Source organism: Aquarana catesbeiana, linkage group LG01 (assembly GCF_042186555.1).
Source record: "Aquarana catesbeiana isolate 2022-GZ linkage group LG01, ASM4218655v1, whole genome shotgun sequence".
Classification (NCBI taxonomy): Eukaryota; Metazoa; Chordata; class Amphibia; order Anura; family Ranidae; genus Aquarana; species Aquarana catesbeiana.
Genome location: NC_133324.1, coordinates 3,535,743 through 3,550,543, shown reverse-complemented (window position 1 = coordinate 3,550,543; position 14,801 = coordinate 3,535,743). Strand labels below are relative to the sequence as shown.

Genomic DNA, 14,801 nt, shown 5'->3' with positions numbered 1-14,801 from the left:
CCTCTGTCTGAATATACCACGTCCACAGCCACCACTTTGTCCAAGTATACCACGTCCACAGCCACCCCTCTGTCCAAGTATACCACATCCACAGCCACCCTTCTGTCCAAGTATACCACGTCCACAGCCACCACTTTGTCCAAGTATACCACGTCCACAGCCACCACTTTGTCCAAGTATACCACATCCACAGCCACCACTTTGTCCAAGTATACTACGTCCACAGCCACCCCTCTGTCCAAGTGTACCACATCCACAGCCATCCCTCTATCCAAGTATACCACATCCACAGCCAACCCTCTGTCCAAGTATACCACATCCACAGCCATCACTTTGTCCAAGTATACCACGTCCACAGCCACCCCTCTGTCTGAATATACCACGTCCACAGCCACCACTATGTCCAAGTATACCACATCCACAGCCACCCCTCTGTCCAAGTATACCACATCCACAGCCCCCCTCTGTCCAAGTATACCACATCCACAGCCACCCCTCTGTCCAAGTATACCATGTCCACAGCCACCACTTTGTACAAGTATACCACGTCCACAGCCAACCCTCTGTCCAAGTGTACCACATCCACAGCCACCCCTCTGTCCAAGTATACCACATCCACAGCCATCCCTCTGTCCAAGTATACCACGTCCACAGCCACCACTTTGTACAAGTATACCACGTCCACAGCCACCCCTCTGTCTGAATATACCACGTCCACAGCCACCACTTTGTACAAGTATACCACGTCCACAGCCACCCCTCTGTCTGAATATACCACGTCCACAGCCACCACTTTGTCCAAGTATACCACGTCCACAGCCACCCCTCTGTCCAAGTATACCACATCCACAGCCACCCTTCTGTCCAAGTATACCACATCCACAGCCATCCTCAATCCAAGTATACCACGTTCACAGCCACCCCTCTGTCCAAGTATACCACATCCACAGCCACCCTTCTGTCCAAGTATACCACGTCCACAGCCACCACTTTGTCCAAGTATACCATGTCCACAGCCACCCCTCTGTCTGAACATACCACGTCCACAGCCACCACTTTGTTTTACTTATCTCTTCATAAAAAGAAATCAGATTTGTTTGACAACTTCTGTCTTTCTCAAATCCATGCTGTCTGTTGCTTAAAATATTTTTTTTCCAGTAAGAACTCGCCTATGTGGTCTTTTATTGGACTCTCCAGTATCTTCCCCACTATAGATGTTAAACTAACAGGTCTATAGTTACTTGGTAAAGACTTTGTCCCCTTTTGAAATATGGGCACCACATTGGCCTAACGCTAGGGTTGCCACCTCATCCCTTTAAAACCGAATGCATAATAATTACACAGATTCTGTGACTGATTATGATAGCAATTGAACTCACTTGGTGCCTCACCCATATTAAATTAGTGTAATTCATATGTGTTCGGGTTTAAAGGGATGAGGTGGCAACCCTACCCTATACCAATCCAGTGGTTCCGTTCCAGTCATTAACGAGTCCGTAAAAATTAGATACAATGGCTTTGAAATGACAGAGCTCAATTCTTTTAGCATCCATGAGTGGATTCCATCAGGTCCAGGTGCTTTATCCACCTTTATTCTCTCTAAATAATTCTGGACCAGATCACCCTTGAGCCATTGTGGATCATTTTGGGCTGTGTCACTACCACCCCCGTTATGAACATGAGCTCCCCCATGCTCCTTTGTATACACAGAACTGAAAAAAGTATTTCATAAATTTGCCTTCTCTTTGTCCCCCACTCTAGGTTACTTTGTAAAGGGCCGACATGCTCAGACCTGACCTTTTTACTATTAATATATTTGAAGAATTTTTGGGGGTTTCTTTTGCAATCTGTCATTCAGTTTGAATGTTTGCTTCCTTGATTTCCTTTTTACATATTCTGTTATATTCTTTGTTACATTTAAACGATGATAGTGTTCCTTCATTCTTTTTTTTTTTTTTTTCAAGAAGTTTTTATGTTGTTTTTTCCAACATACAATAAAAGGTATGACATATATTGTTGTATACAGATATTTTGATAGTTTTGTACATTCACAGATAATATAGACATTACGGTGTTAACTCAAGTCTAAAAAAGGAAAAAGAAAGAGAGCCGTAGTTTTCAGGAGTGTATGCCTATAAGGGGTGATTGGATGGATAGAGCTAGATAGATCCTAACAGAGTAGATAATTGACTGATATGTTAAATGCCTGGATGGAACCGATTAGACATTCTCTGTGAATACTAGATTACTTGATATTAATAGGAGAACCTATGGGTGAGAGGAGAACTCAAACTAGGAGAAAGGGGGGGGGGGGAGGAGGGCTATGTGAAGTATGAGGTTAGGAAGTAGCCTCTTGTGGGGATGTTTTCTTGTTTTGCATCGGCTGGTAGGAGTCGTGGTATGAGAAGGTGGATTGGCTCACATTTGCTATTTCCTCTTGGGAGAGGGATGAGAGCATAAAGGTGTGCCATTTAGAGTGAAAGCGGTCTGAGGAGGATTTCTGTTTGAAGTCCGTGTTAATGCGATCTTTGGTAAGTAGATGTGATAGCTCTCGTTTGACTTGGGTGATGTTGGGGTGCGATGGCGAGATCCAGTTTCTCAAGATTGTTCTTCTTGCGATTAGAAGACAGGTTAGGGACCACCCTTTGTGTGAGGCGTTGATTTTTAAATTCCCTGAGGGGGTTGTGACGCTGACGGTGTATTTTGACCAGGGTAGGAGTATTGGGTCCCAGTAGCCAAAGATAAGGAGTAGCGGGTCCTTGGGTAATTTTAATAGAGTCACTTCGAATATGTAGGCCAGAACTTGGTCCCAAAAAATTGAAATGTAGGAGCAGTCCCAGAAGCGATGGGCCAGGGAAGGTTTCCGGGTGTGGCACAGTGGGCAGAAGGCTTTGCTCACGTCTGATTTTGTCGATGAGAAGGGCATATAGGCTCTGTGAGCTATTTTCAATTGTGTTTCTCTCCATATTTCATTGGGTGTTAGCTTTTGTACAGAGTTGAGGCCTTGCAAGATTTTTTCCACTAAGTTGGAGTCCGGGAAATCTTTATTCCAGTTTTTTATCGATGATGCTGAAAGAGGTGAGGATGACTTAAGTAGAAGGGGTTCGTAGATGTCCGAGATCTTGTACGAGTTGTTTGATATCATTTGGTCTATGATGTTTGTTTGGAATCTTTTATCTGCTTGTTTGCATGTCTCTTTTAGGAAGCTGATGCATTGCCTATAATGAAAGGTATGAGTGGTAGGAAGAGCGAAGGTTTCCGCAATGTTGGTAAATGGCAGTGGTCGGCCCGTCTGGATGTTGCAAAGGGAAGAGAATTTTGTTAAGCCTTTTCGTTCCCATATTCTGAAAGGTTCGTGATCTAGTCCTTGTGGGAAGGCCGGATTACCTTGGATCGGGAAATGTGATGACATGAAAGGAGATGACTTAAGTATTTTCATTGCTTCTCTCCAAGCCACCGCTGTGTCTCTTAATAATAGATTATGTTGGTGGGAGGGGGGGACTGACTTCCATCTGCAGTGTAGAAGGCCCACTAACGAGTAAGGGTGGGCCATGTCGGATTCCAGGGAAAAATTTGAGTAGCGGGAGGATTGCGTTATCCAGTCTATGCTGGTTCTTAGCAGGCATGCTATATTGTACATTCTGATGTGTGGTAAACTGATGCCCCCTTCGCGCCTGGGAAGGTGTAGTTTTTTTAGAGCAATGCGTGGTCTTTTGTTTCGCCAAAGGAATTTTGTTAAGGAGGCATTGAGCGAAGTCACATCTTTATGATGTAACAGTAGCGGAATAGTTTGCAATGGGTATAGTAGTCTTGCGAAGCTGACCATTTTTACCAGGTGGCATCTTCCCAAGAGCGAGAGGGGCAGGTCCATCCAGGCATTTAATTCTTGAGAAATTTTTGATAGTAAAGGAGGGTAGTTTAGATGGTACAATGATGAAGGAATTTTTCCTATTTTTATCCCTAAATAGGTGATATGGGATTTCGCGACCGGGAAAATAGATTGTTGGGTCCATTGTGGTACAGAGTGAGTGCCAATGGGAAGAATTTCGCTTTTGCTGTAATTGATGCGAAGGCCAGAGCACAAGCGGAATTCATCGAACACCCTTTTAATAGTTAACATATCTGAGGGGGGGTTGGCCGAGAATATGAGGACGTCGTCAGCAAATAGGGATGTGCGCATATCATGTGTGCCTATTTTTATGCCATGCAAGGGGGCTACTGATGTTAAATATCTGGAAAGGGGTTCAAGGGCGATATTAAAAAGGAACGGGGATAGGGGACATCCTTGGCGAGTGCCCTTGTGGAGACGAAATTCTTCTGACATGAGGCCTGCTACCACTAATTTTGCTGTTGGGGCTTTGTACATAGCAGAGCTGAGATGATTGAATGGGCCAGTAAATCCCATCTTAGACATTGTCATAGACAGCCAGTCGAAGCTAACGTTGTCGAAGGCCTTTTCTGCGTCTAATGTGATAATGGCGTGGTTGGTGTTTGGGTGGTGAAGTGCATGTTCTAGGGCCATCATGACTTTTCGAATATTGAGGGTGGCGGTTCTACCTTTTACGAAGCCTGATTGAGCGGGGTGAATTAAAGAAGGGATAATGTCTGCCAGCCTGGTGGCCATAATTTTTGAGAGGATTTTCACATCTAGGTTGAGAAGTGATATGGGCCTGTATGAGCCTGGTTCTTGGGGGTCTTTACCCTTTTTGGATAGTAGTTTTATAAGAGCCTGGTTTCCCGACTGTATGTAGGCTCCCCCTGACCAGATATTCTGGTATACTTGGAGGAGGGTGGGTTCCAGAAGGGGTTGTAGGGTCCTGTAAAATTCACTGGTGAAGCCGTCTGGGCCTGGGGCCTTGGAGAGGGTCAGGTGGCGAATGGTTGTTGATATTTCAGTGGGGGTTATAGGAGCGTTAAGGGATTCTAATTGTAGTGTGGAAATCTTAGGCATGGTTATTTTTTCTAGGAAAGCGCGTGCTTTTTGTGTGTCTATGGGGTCTGGGGCGTAGAGCGTAGAGTAAAATTGTTGCATGACTTTGTTAATGGTTTGTGGAGTGGAGTGGAGGGCGCCTGTGCTATCGCGAAGTGATGTAATGTGGGTAGGGCGGAACGGGCCTTTGCATAGACGGGATAGGAGTTTGCCCGCTTTGTTTCCAAATTTGTGAAAGGTGGCTTCTATGTAAGCCTGTTTGGTGTGTTCAAGGGTGCTTGCCCATGTATCGAAATCCCTTTTTGCTGCCTGCCATTCCAAACGATTGGCTGGAGAGTCCGCGGTGTATAAAGTTCGTTGTGCCTGGTGTAGGCGTGAGCTGGCTGCTTTGTATTTGGACAGGGTGTTACGTTTAAAGGAGGTTGTATAGGAGATGATACGGCCTCTTAGGAAGGCTTTACCGGCGTCCCAAAATAGGTTGGGGTCATGTATGTGAGGGGCATTGTTTAGAGAGTATTCCGTCCATGCCTGGGACATATATTGTTGGAAGTCAGTGTTATTGTGAAGGAAGGAAGGGAACCACCAGATGTTGGGGTGTGGGGGTAAGTTTAGATTGTCGAGAGTTACCTCTATGGGAGCGTGGTCGGAAATGGTTATGTCGTGTATTGCAGTGTTCTGGAGGAAAGGGATTAGGTTGTCAGAGCCAAAGAAATAATCTATTCTTGTGAATACTTTGTGTGGGTTGGAGAAGAATGTGAATTCCCTGTCTGTTGGGTGAGATAGACGCCATAGGTCCTGTAGATGAATAGAATCCATGGTGTTTGCGAAGAGAGAGGGGGCGGGAGGGTTGGCGCATGGATTTGAGTTTTTTGGTGAGGATCTGTCATCTATCTGATGGAGGGTGTCATTGAAGTCCCCTCCGATTAGGTGTGGGAGGTGAATGTTTTCTAGGAGCCAACCGGAGAGGTCTGAATAAAATTGCTTGCCTGGGCTGTTGGGGGCATATACATTTGTGATTATAAGTTCTTTAGAGCCTACTTTTACATGTGTGGTGAGCAGACGGCCCTGATTGTCGGTTTTTGTCGACAGGATTGAGCAGGGGAGATTTTTATGTATGAGTAGGAGGACGCCAGCTTTGCGTCCTGCTGCCTCGGAGCCTAGTACAGTGCCTACCCAGAGTTTCTTCATGCGGTGGAAGTCAGGGGCTGAAAGGTGTGTCTCCTGGAGTAAGGCTATATCGGTTTTGAGCCGTCTAAGGTGCCTAAGAATTTTCATTCTTTTTTGAGGGGATCTGAGACCCTTTACGTTCCATGAGATTATTTTCATGTTGGGGGGGGGGTTGTGAAGGGTATGGGCAGATAATGACAATTTATCGTTTTGTGGATGGTGAGTGGAAATACCAGCTATGGCAAGAAGTATGCCATTTTTGTAGTGGTCAAGAGGCATTTTAGATGTGTGGGAGAGATGTTTTGGGCCCTGTAGAAGGGGGAAGAGGGAGAGGGGGGGTATGCCATAAAGAGGAGGCAACATAACGAATAACATAAACAATAATGCTGAGAACTTCACTTTTTTCCGCATGGGATCACTGTGTAAGTCAACTCCCATAACAGGACAGTTATGGTTTGGGGCCCAATTGGCCCGTGGAAGGGTGGCAGGCATCTCTAGATGCGTTTAAACCTGGAATTTTAGGGGGGGGGGGTGAGGGTGAACGTTGCCGTACACAGTGAGACCAGGGGAGCATAACCGTATAGAAAAAAAAAAAAAAACTGTGTTCAAACAGGTATTGCCTGATATAATGATAATAATTCTGAGAACTGAGAACAGTCAAAACATATAACATTATACATTACGTGATGCCGTAAAAGGGAAGGTAGAAAACCTGAGAAGGGACAAGTTGATACTCTGTCCGTAGGTTATATTAGGTAGCCCGCAATGGCGGTTGCAATGTTCAGTTCAGCGAGGAGTGAAGCGATGTTGGTCCGGGTATGAAGATCTGAAGCGTTTGGGGGAATCTTTGCGTGGACTCCGTTGGTCCAGGGAGCGGTTGAGTGGTGTGGAGGGGGTTTGCTGTTGAGTGTTGGAGAGTAACGATCGCACGTATGCTTCCGCTTCTGGTGGGTCCTGGAAGGATAGCTGTTCACCACTGGGTGTCTTGAGGCGTAGGGTGGCTGGGAATGCTAGAGTGAATTTTATTTGTTGCTTGAAGAGTTCTGTGCATATCTGTTGGAAGGCTTTGCGTTTTTTTGAGACCTCGATGGAGTAGTCGGCGAAGATCAGAACCCTCACACCATCAATTTGGAGTGTGCGGGTTTGTCTAAATTTTTGGAGGATGAGAGCTTTGTCGGAGTAGTTTAGATATTTAGCAATGATGGGGCGAGGATTCTTGCGCTCTTCATTGTATGGTCCCATTCTGTGGGCGCGTTCTACCGTGCAGGGGCTCGTTATGCCTAGCGCCTCAGGGATGCGTCGGGAGCAAAGGTCTGATAAGGCAGAAGATTGTAGCAATTCGGGTATCCCCACGAATCGCAGGTTGCTCCTTCTGGACCTATTTTCCAAATCATCAAGTTTTTGTATTATGTATTGATTTGTCTTGTCCTGCGCTTGTTCTGTGGCTTGGGCTTGGTACATCTCTTCTTCCATGTTTGAAAGGCGATGTTCTAGTTCATGTAGCCTGGTGTTATGCTCTCCTAGCTGGGCCTTAATTTGCTTCATCCCCGCATTTACAGCGTTTTCCACAGATGTTGAGATCATGGGGGACAGGAGAGCTGCCACTGCCTGTGCTATGCGCTCTGTAGCATGGTCCCCTGTGAGCTGTGGAGAGGGAGCTGATAATTGAAAGGCCTGAGAGAGAGGGGCCTGAGGAGAGACGGATTGTGGCTGTGGTTGAGCTTGGGAGGCCTGAGGAGATGTGTGTGGGGCTGCACTGCCACTTACTTCCATGTCTGCCGGCTGGGCGCCTGTGTGCAGGTCCGTGTAGGCCGAAGCCGGGACCTCGATTTGCGGCTGGGCCGGCGGCGCCGTCTGGGCCGTGTTGGAACGGGGGCCGCGGAGTTCTACAAAACGGTCCATGTATTGGGTGCTGGAGCCCGAGTTGTTTGAGGGTGGATGCGGGCTTCTGGGCCGGTTTTTTATGCAGATTTTTGTCCTGGTTGCGAGAGCTGTGAGGAGAGACAGCTACTCCATGCGGCGCCGGAACCGGAAGTTTTTATTCTTTTTTTTTTAAAAGCTCTTTTCTTATCGTTTACAGCTTTTTTAACTTTGGACCGTGAGCCACATAGGTTTTATTTTAAGCCTTTTAAACGTATTGCCCATGGGAATATATTTTGCAGTGAGATCACAAACAGTCTTTTTGAAGAAGTCCCTTTTCTGTTCTGTGTCCATCGATACCAATATTCCCTCCCCGTCTAAGTCCTGGAGAGCAGCCCTCATCCTTGGAAAATTTGCTCTCTTAAAGTGAAGTGTTTTTATCTTTCCCGTATGTGTTTGTTGCTTACAGCTAACATTAAATGAAATCATTTTATGGTCACTGCTACCCAGATGTTCCTTTATATGAATATTGGTAATAAGCTCTGCATGGTTTGAGATTACCAGGTCCAGCAGAGCATCATTCCTAGTCGGGACCTCAATAAACTAGACCATAAAATTGTCCTGTAATAGGTTTATAAATGTTTGCCCTTTCACTGTTCCAGCAGTGCCATTACATAGTTACATAGTAGGTGAGGTTGAAAAAAGACACAAGTCCATCAAGTCCAGCCCATGTGTGTGATTATGTGTCAGTATTACATTGTATATCCCTGTATGTTGCGGTCATTCAGGTGATTATAGTTTTTTGAAACTATCGATGCTCCCCGCTGAGACCACCGCCTGTGGAAGGGAATTCCACATCCTTGCCGCTCTTACAGTAAAGAACCCTCTATGTAGTTTAAGGTTAAATCTCTTTTCTTCTAATTTTAATGAGTGGCCGCGAGTCTTGTTAAACTCCCTTCTGCGGAAAAGTTTTCTCCCTATTGTGGGGTCACCAGTCCGGTATTTATAGATTTGAATCATATCCCCTCTCAAGCGTCTCTTCTCCAGAGAGAATAAGTTCAGTACTCACAACCTTTCCTCATAACTGATATCCTCCAGACCCTTTATTAGCTTTGTTGTCCTTATTTGTACTCGCTCCATTTCCAGTACATCCTTCCTGAGGACTGGTGCCCAGAACTGGACAGCATACTCCAGGTGCGGCCGGACCAGAGTCTTGTAGAGCGGGAGAATTATCGTTTTATCTCTGGAGTTGATCCCCTTTTTAATGCCAATATTCTGTTTGCTTTGTTAGCAGCAGCTTGGCATTGCATGTCATTGCTGAGCCTATCATCTACTAGGACCCCCAGGTCCTTTTCCATCCTAGATCCCCCCAGAGGTTCTCCCCCCAGTCTATAGATTGCATTCATATTTTTGCCTCCTAAATGCATTATTTTACATTTTTCTACATTAAACCTCATTTGCCATGTAGTCGCCCCTCCCCTATTCATTTGTTCAGATCTTCTTGCAAGGTTTCCACATCCTGCGGAGAAGTTATTGCCCTGCTTAGCTTAGTATCGTCTGCAAATACAGAGATTGAACTGTTTATCCCATCCTCCAGGTCGTTTATGAACAAAATAAATAGGATTGGTCCCAGCACAGAACCCTGGGGAACCCCACTACCCACCCCTGACCATTCAGAGTACTCCCCATTTATCACCACCCTCTGAACACGCCCTTGTAGCCAGCTTTCAATCCATGTACTCACCCTATGGTCCATGCCAACGCACCTTATTTTGTACAGTAAACGTTTATGGGGAACTGTGTCAAATGCTTTTGCAAAATCCAGATACACCACGTCTACGGGCCTTCCTTTATCTAGATGGCAACTCACCTCCTCATAGAAGGTTAATAGATTGGTTTGGCAAGAACGATTCTTCATGAATCCATGCTGATTACTGCTAATGATACCGTTCTCATTACTAAAATCTTGTATATAGTCCCTTATCATCCCCTCCAAGAGTTTACATACTATTGATGTTAGGCTAACTGGTCTGTAATTCCCAGGGATGTATCTTGGCCCCTTTTTTAAATATTGGTGCTACATTGGCTTTTCTCCCATCACCTGGTACCATTCCAGTCAGTAGACTGTCAGTAAAAATTAGGAACAATGGTCTGGCAATTACTTGACTGAGCTCCCTAAGTACCCTCGGGTGCAAGCCATCTGGTCCAGTTGATTTATTAATGTTACGTTTTTCAAATCTATTTCTAATTCTGTCCTCTGTCAGCCATGGGGGTGCTTCCTGTGATGTGTCATGAGGATAAACATTACTCCAGTTAATTTCCAAGTAGTTAAAATCCCCCATTATTATCACCATCCCAGCCCTTGTAGCCCTTTCAATCTGTGCATGGAGCTGAGTCTCCACCTCTTCGTTAACATTGGGTGGTCTATTCACATGGGGGGTGGGATATGGGGCCCCCCTTTTTTTTCAGATTCTGATAAGCCCCTTGCCCGCAGACCTCCACAGCCACTGCCCAGGGTTGTCAGGAAGAGGCTCTGGTCGCCATTAACACAGGGACAAGTTGCCTGTAGCACCCCCCCATGTTGAGGGCATGAGGCCTGGTACTGTTCAAGAGGGTGGGGGGCGCTCATTTGTCCCCCCCTCTTTTCCTGGTCTGCCAGGCTACATTCTTGGATAAGGGTCTGGTATGGATTTTGGGGGGGACCCCACGCCATTTTTTTTTTTTTTTTTCATTTTGGCACGTGGTTCCTCTTAAAATCCATACCATTATTTTTTATAATTTTCTATTGCCGGCAAATTCAGCAATGTTTTTTTTTTTTCATTCAGCTGTTAGTGGGGAAGCCTGCTGACAGCTGATGACTAAGGAGAGGTGGCCGGTTTCCCACCCCCGCTCTCTAACAACCTATTGATGTGCAAACATCAATAGTGTGTGACTGAGGGGAGACATTTGAGTGTAAGCCCCTCTCACCTAACTGTTAGTGGAGCTCGAGATGATGAGGATGGACACTTACACAATTCCCATACAAGCAACCCTGGTGATGGAGAGAGGGTGACACATACCTGACTGTGGGGTCCAAAGTGACAAGGGTGGTCTCTTGCACAATTCCTGTTCAAGCACCTCTGGTAGTGGAGACAGGAACTCCTAGGGTAGTGGAAGGACACAGCGGCCAGGAAGATGAAGTGGTGAACTTGAGCTTGGAAACACAGACATCCACCTAGTATGGATTCAGGTCTCAAGCTGTGTTTGGCCGCAGCCAGACAGACAGGTACACAATCACGATCAGGTTCAAGGTCGGGGACAGGCAGGAGTTAGCAATGTGCTGAAAGCGAGGTACCAAGTGAACGTGGTCATGCCGGGGTTGATAACACAGATGAGCAGCAGACATAACAGGCAAGGGCAATCTAAAGGGAAGTGTTTAGGTGTAGCCGGGTCATTAACAAGGTTAGCAGGTTTTCAGGAACTCAGAACATGGAATCAGTGCTGAAAACAATCAAGCAATGAGGCTAAACAGGTCTCATGCGCCACCAGGCTCCAGGATCTGGGGGCACGTCCACATAGGTGTATGTGCAGAGGCCCGTGCATGCTCATGCACATGCGCATTCTTGTCCTTTGTGCACCTTATTAAACTTCTATGCTCATGAGCCACCATGAAGATGAGCGCAACCAGCCTGAGGTTCCTGACAGTCCCTGTGGTGCTCCTACTAATATGAATGTCTCAGTGTTCACCAAGCTATAAATACAGAATTATAGTGTCTGCCTCTAGAGGAATATTAGATTGTGAGCTTTTCTGGTCCAAAGACAGATGTGACTGGGTCAATGTTCTCTGTACAACTCTATTTTTAAAGATATGGTATGTTATTCACTAGACTGTGGTCGGGATATTAGAGTAAGTTCTGCTGGTATAGAGACTGATTTGAGCAATTCCTCTACTTCTACATTAGAGTTATAGATTTCAGATTTCACTGAACTTATTGTATTTTCTCTCTCTTTCTTATCTTCTTACAGCTGTGATCACCTGATGGGACCAGAATATGGAAGTGTTCAAGATACATGTTCTGCACAATGTCGGTGTTTGTGTGTGTTTCTGTCTTTTATTACTCCTACCATATAGAACTTGAACATCTGATGAGATCTCAGGAACTTCCCATTACTATAGTGAAGATGAATTTCCAGGAACTTCCCATTGCCACAGACACCATTACAGCTCTGGATAGTCGAACATTTATCATCTCTCCGTATTATGAGCCTAGAGTTGGTCAATCAGTCTGGGTCATCGCCATCACCCATGTATCTGTAAAAGAACTCTACTGTATCTCCCATTGTTCCTCCGATCAGAGCGTCTTCATGAGGGAACAAATAGTTCGTCACAGTGACAGATTTGAGTTCCCATTTGGGAAAACAGATCTCCTATGTGCAGAACCTTCTGGGTGTGATTACACTTATATTTATTTCTCTTCAACTGTCTCCACAAATACAAGTCAGAGCCTCCTGTTTGAAGTCAGGAACCGTCCACCACAGCCAATCTCCTCCAATTTCACGGTCTGTATTTCTGCTTTGTATGGAAACTACAACAATGTCCTCCAGGTGATCCAGAGTATTGAGATGTACAAGATTCTGGGGGCCTTCAGAGTCACCATCTATAACACCAACTGTTCCCAGGATGTAAATAAGGTGTTTTGTTGATGAAGGAATTCTAGATATGGTGCCATGGCCAATAGACCACTGTCTTCTGACATTGACAGGATGGCAGTATCCTGAAGGACTCAACAATGAGATTGGATATTTTGGACAAACTGCAGCCCTAAATGATTGTCTATACAGGAACATGTACAAAAGTAAGTTTGTTCTCTTCAATGACATTGATGAAATTATTCTTCCAGTCAAGGACTGGGACTGGTCATCACTAATGGAGAATCTCCAGAAAAAACACCCAGATACAAGTGTCTTCTGCATTGAGAATCACGTCTTCCCCACTTCAGTCAACATCTCCGGATTTGACAAGTGGTCTCATGTTCCCAGGGTCAATATTCTCACTCACCGTCTTTGACTTCCTATAAACCGGAAATTTTTCAATGGCCACAAAATGACTGTAAATCCATGAGATGTACTTCAGATCTCCAACCACTCAACTCTAAAACACAGAAGGAATTGGAAGAAACTATACCTCTCCATAGCTTGCTCAAAGCACCCCACATTTTTGGGAACCTTCCGGCCATTGGATATTTGTACATGAAACCTAGTTCACTATAAGACAATGAGACTGGTTCTTCTTTTTTTGTCACTTCTTTGAACCTTGATCATGTCCTGAAGAAGTGGTGAAATGCACAAGGGCTCATTGTACAAATTGTATCATTTTCATATGATTTTTAACCTTCTGAACACTGTGATTATATCATGTATTTTTTTCAATAAACATGATTTTTGTTACTTCTCCATTGTTTCCATGCCTCTAAAGTCCAACCTGTGGTTACTTTTCTAGTACCCCTCCTTTCTTGCTCCCTGTACTTATCAACCATAACTGATATCGCAAGTAGTCAAAATGGATGGAGATTGAATTAGATCCTTCACCCGGCACGTTTCGGAGTCTACAAGAGATACTCCTTCCTCAGAGGTAGATAGGATACAGAAACTCTATAAAGTAAGTACAAACAGTCAAATGCCTATACATGTCATCAGCAAATACTGTAATATTGCAGAAATCTTGTAAATGCACAACTAACAATCACAACAACCAGATGCTTATAGCACACTCCATAGGATTAAAAACGGCATCAAAAGCAACACAGTGGTCACAGGAGTCCGCCATCTGCCTTTGGAGACCCAGTGTGTAAAAATTATAGTAGCAAGCCCAAAAATTATCAAAAAAGGGGTCAGCGCACGTGGGACATGAAGAAGGACCAGCTGAGGCCCTTGGAAAGGATACTATGATAGAAAGGAAAAGTAGAAAAAGACATGATATACATATAAGAAAGACACGTTGTGTAAATGATTGCCTACGTATAGAAGTCATGGTTTTGTATGCCTACCCGGGTATATGCTCAGGGGCGAAATAGAAAAAACAGGTGTCCTTCTTCTGAATATAAAGGAAACGCTGCAGGGACAGAATATATATAAAATCATATAGCTGTTAATACTATAAAGCTGATATGACAGAGCTATATCAGCGATAGTGCTATATGTGGTTCTGGTTCAAACAGTGTGAAGATAAAGTCCATCACACATGTTCAGAGCATACAGCCACAAAGGATGATGCACGACTCCATGGAACTCGGCACAATTGTTTATCCATTTGGTGTTTGGACAGCACAAATGTCTGTGGTAAGAGAGTGCAGACCACAGAAGGAATGCCTTGAAATCCACAGGCAAGGATACCCCCACAGAAGTAAATTTCCAACCATCCCAAGAATGGATCTTTAAAACCACAGAAAAGAGAAAAAAAGTATCCCTCAGAGCAAGGAAAGCATCAGGCTAAACATTTTACCTTAGAAGCTATAGGTGTCCTGCTTGTGTCTCTTAGAATGGTCTCATGTGAACAGGTTGCATTTCCTGTCCACAATCACTGACCCTCTTTTAAATGTGTACAGCTGCTAGTGCTGACGCCCCCAGCGATCAAAAGCAGCTGGGCGCCGTCAGCTCGAATGGGAACCATCCATATCAGCCTGTGGATGGCAATGCCAAGCTGCTGCTAACAAAGCAAACAGAATATTGGCATTAAAAAGGGGATCAACTCCAGAGATAAAACGATAATTCTCCCGCTCTACAAGACTCTGGTCCGGCTGCACCTGGAGTATGCTGTCCAGTTCTGGGCACCAGCCCTCAGGAAGGATGTACTGGAAATGGAGCG

At 45.0% G+C, this 14,801-nt stretch overlaps 1 pseudogene; it reads left to right on the top strand.

The window, feature by feature from the left end:
* Positions 1–13,275, top strand: part of LOC141129485 (beta-1,4-galactosyltransferase galt-1-like) — a 67,497-nt pseudogene extending 54,222 nt beyond the window's left edge.
* The last annotated feature ends 1,526 nt before the right edge of the window (positions 13,276–14,801 follow it).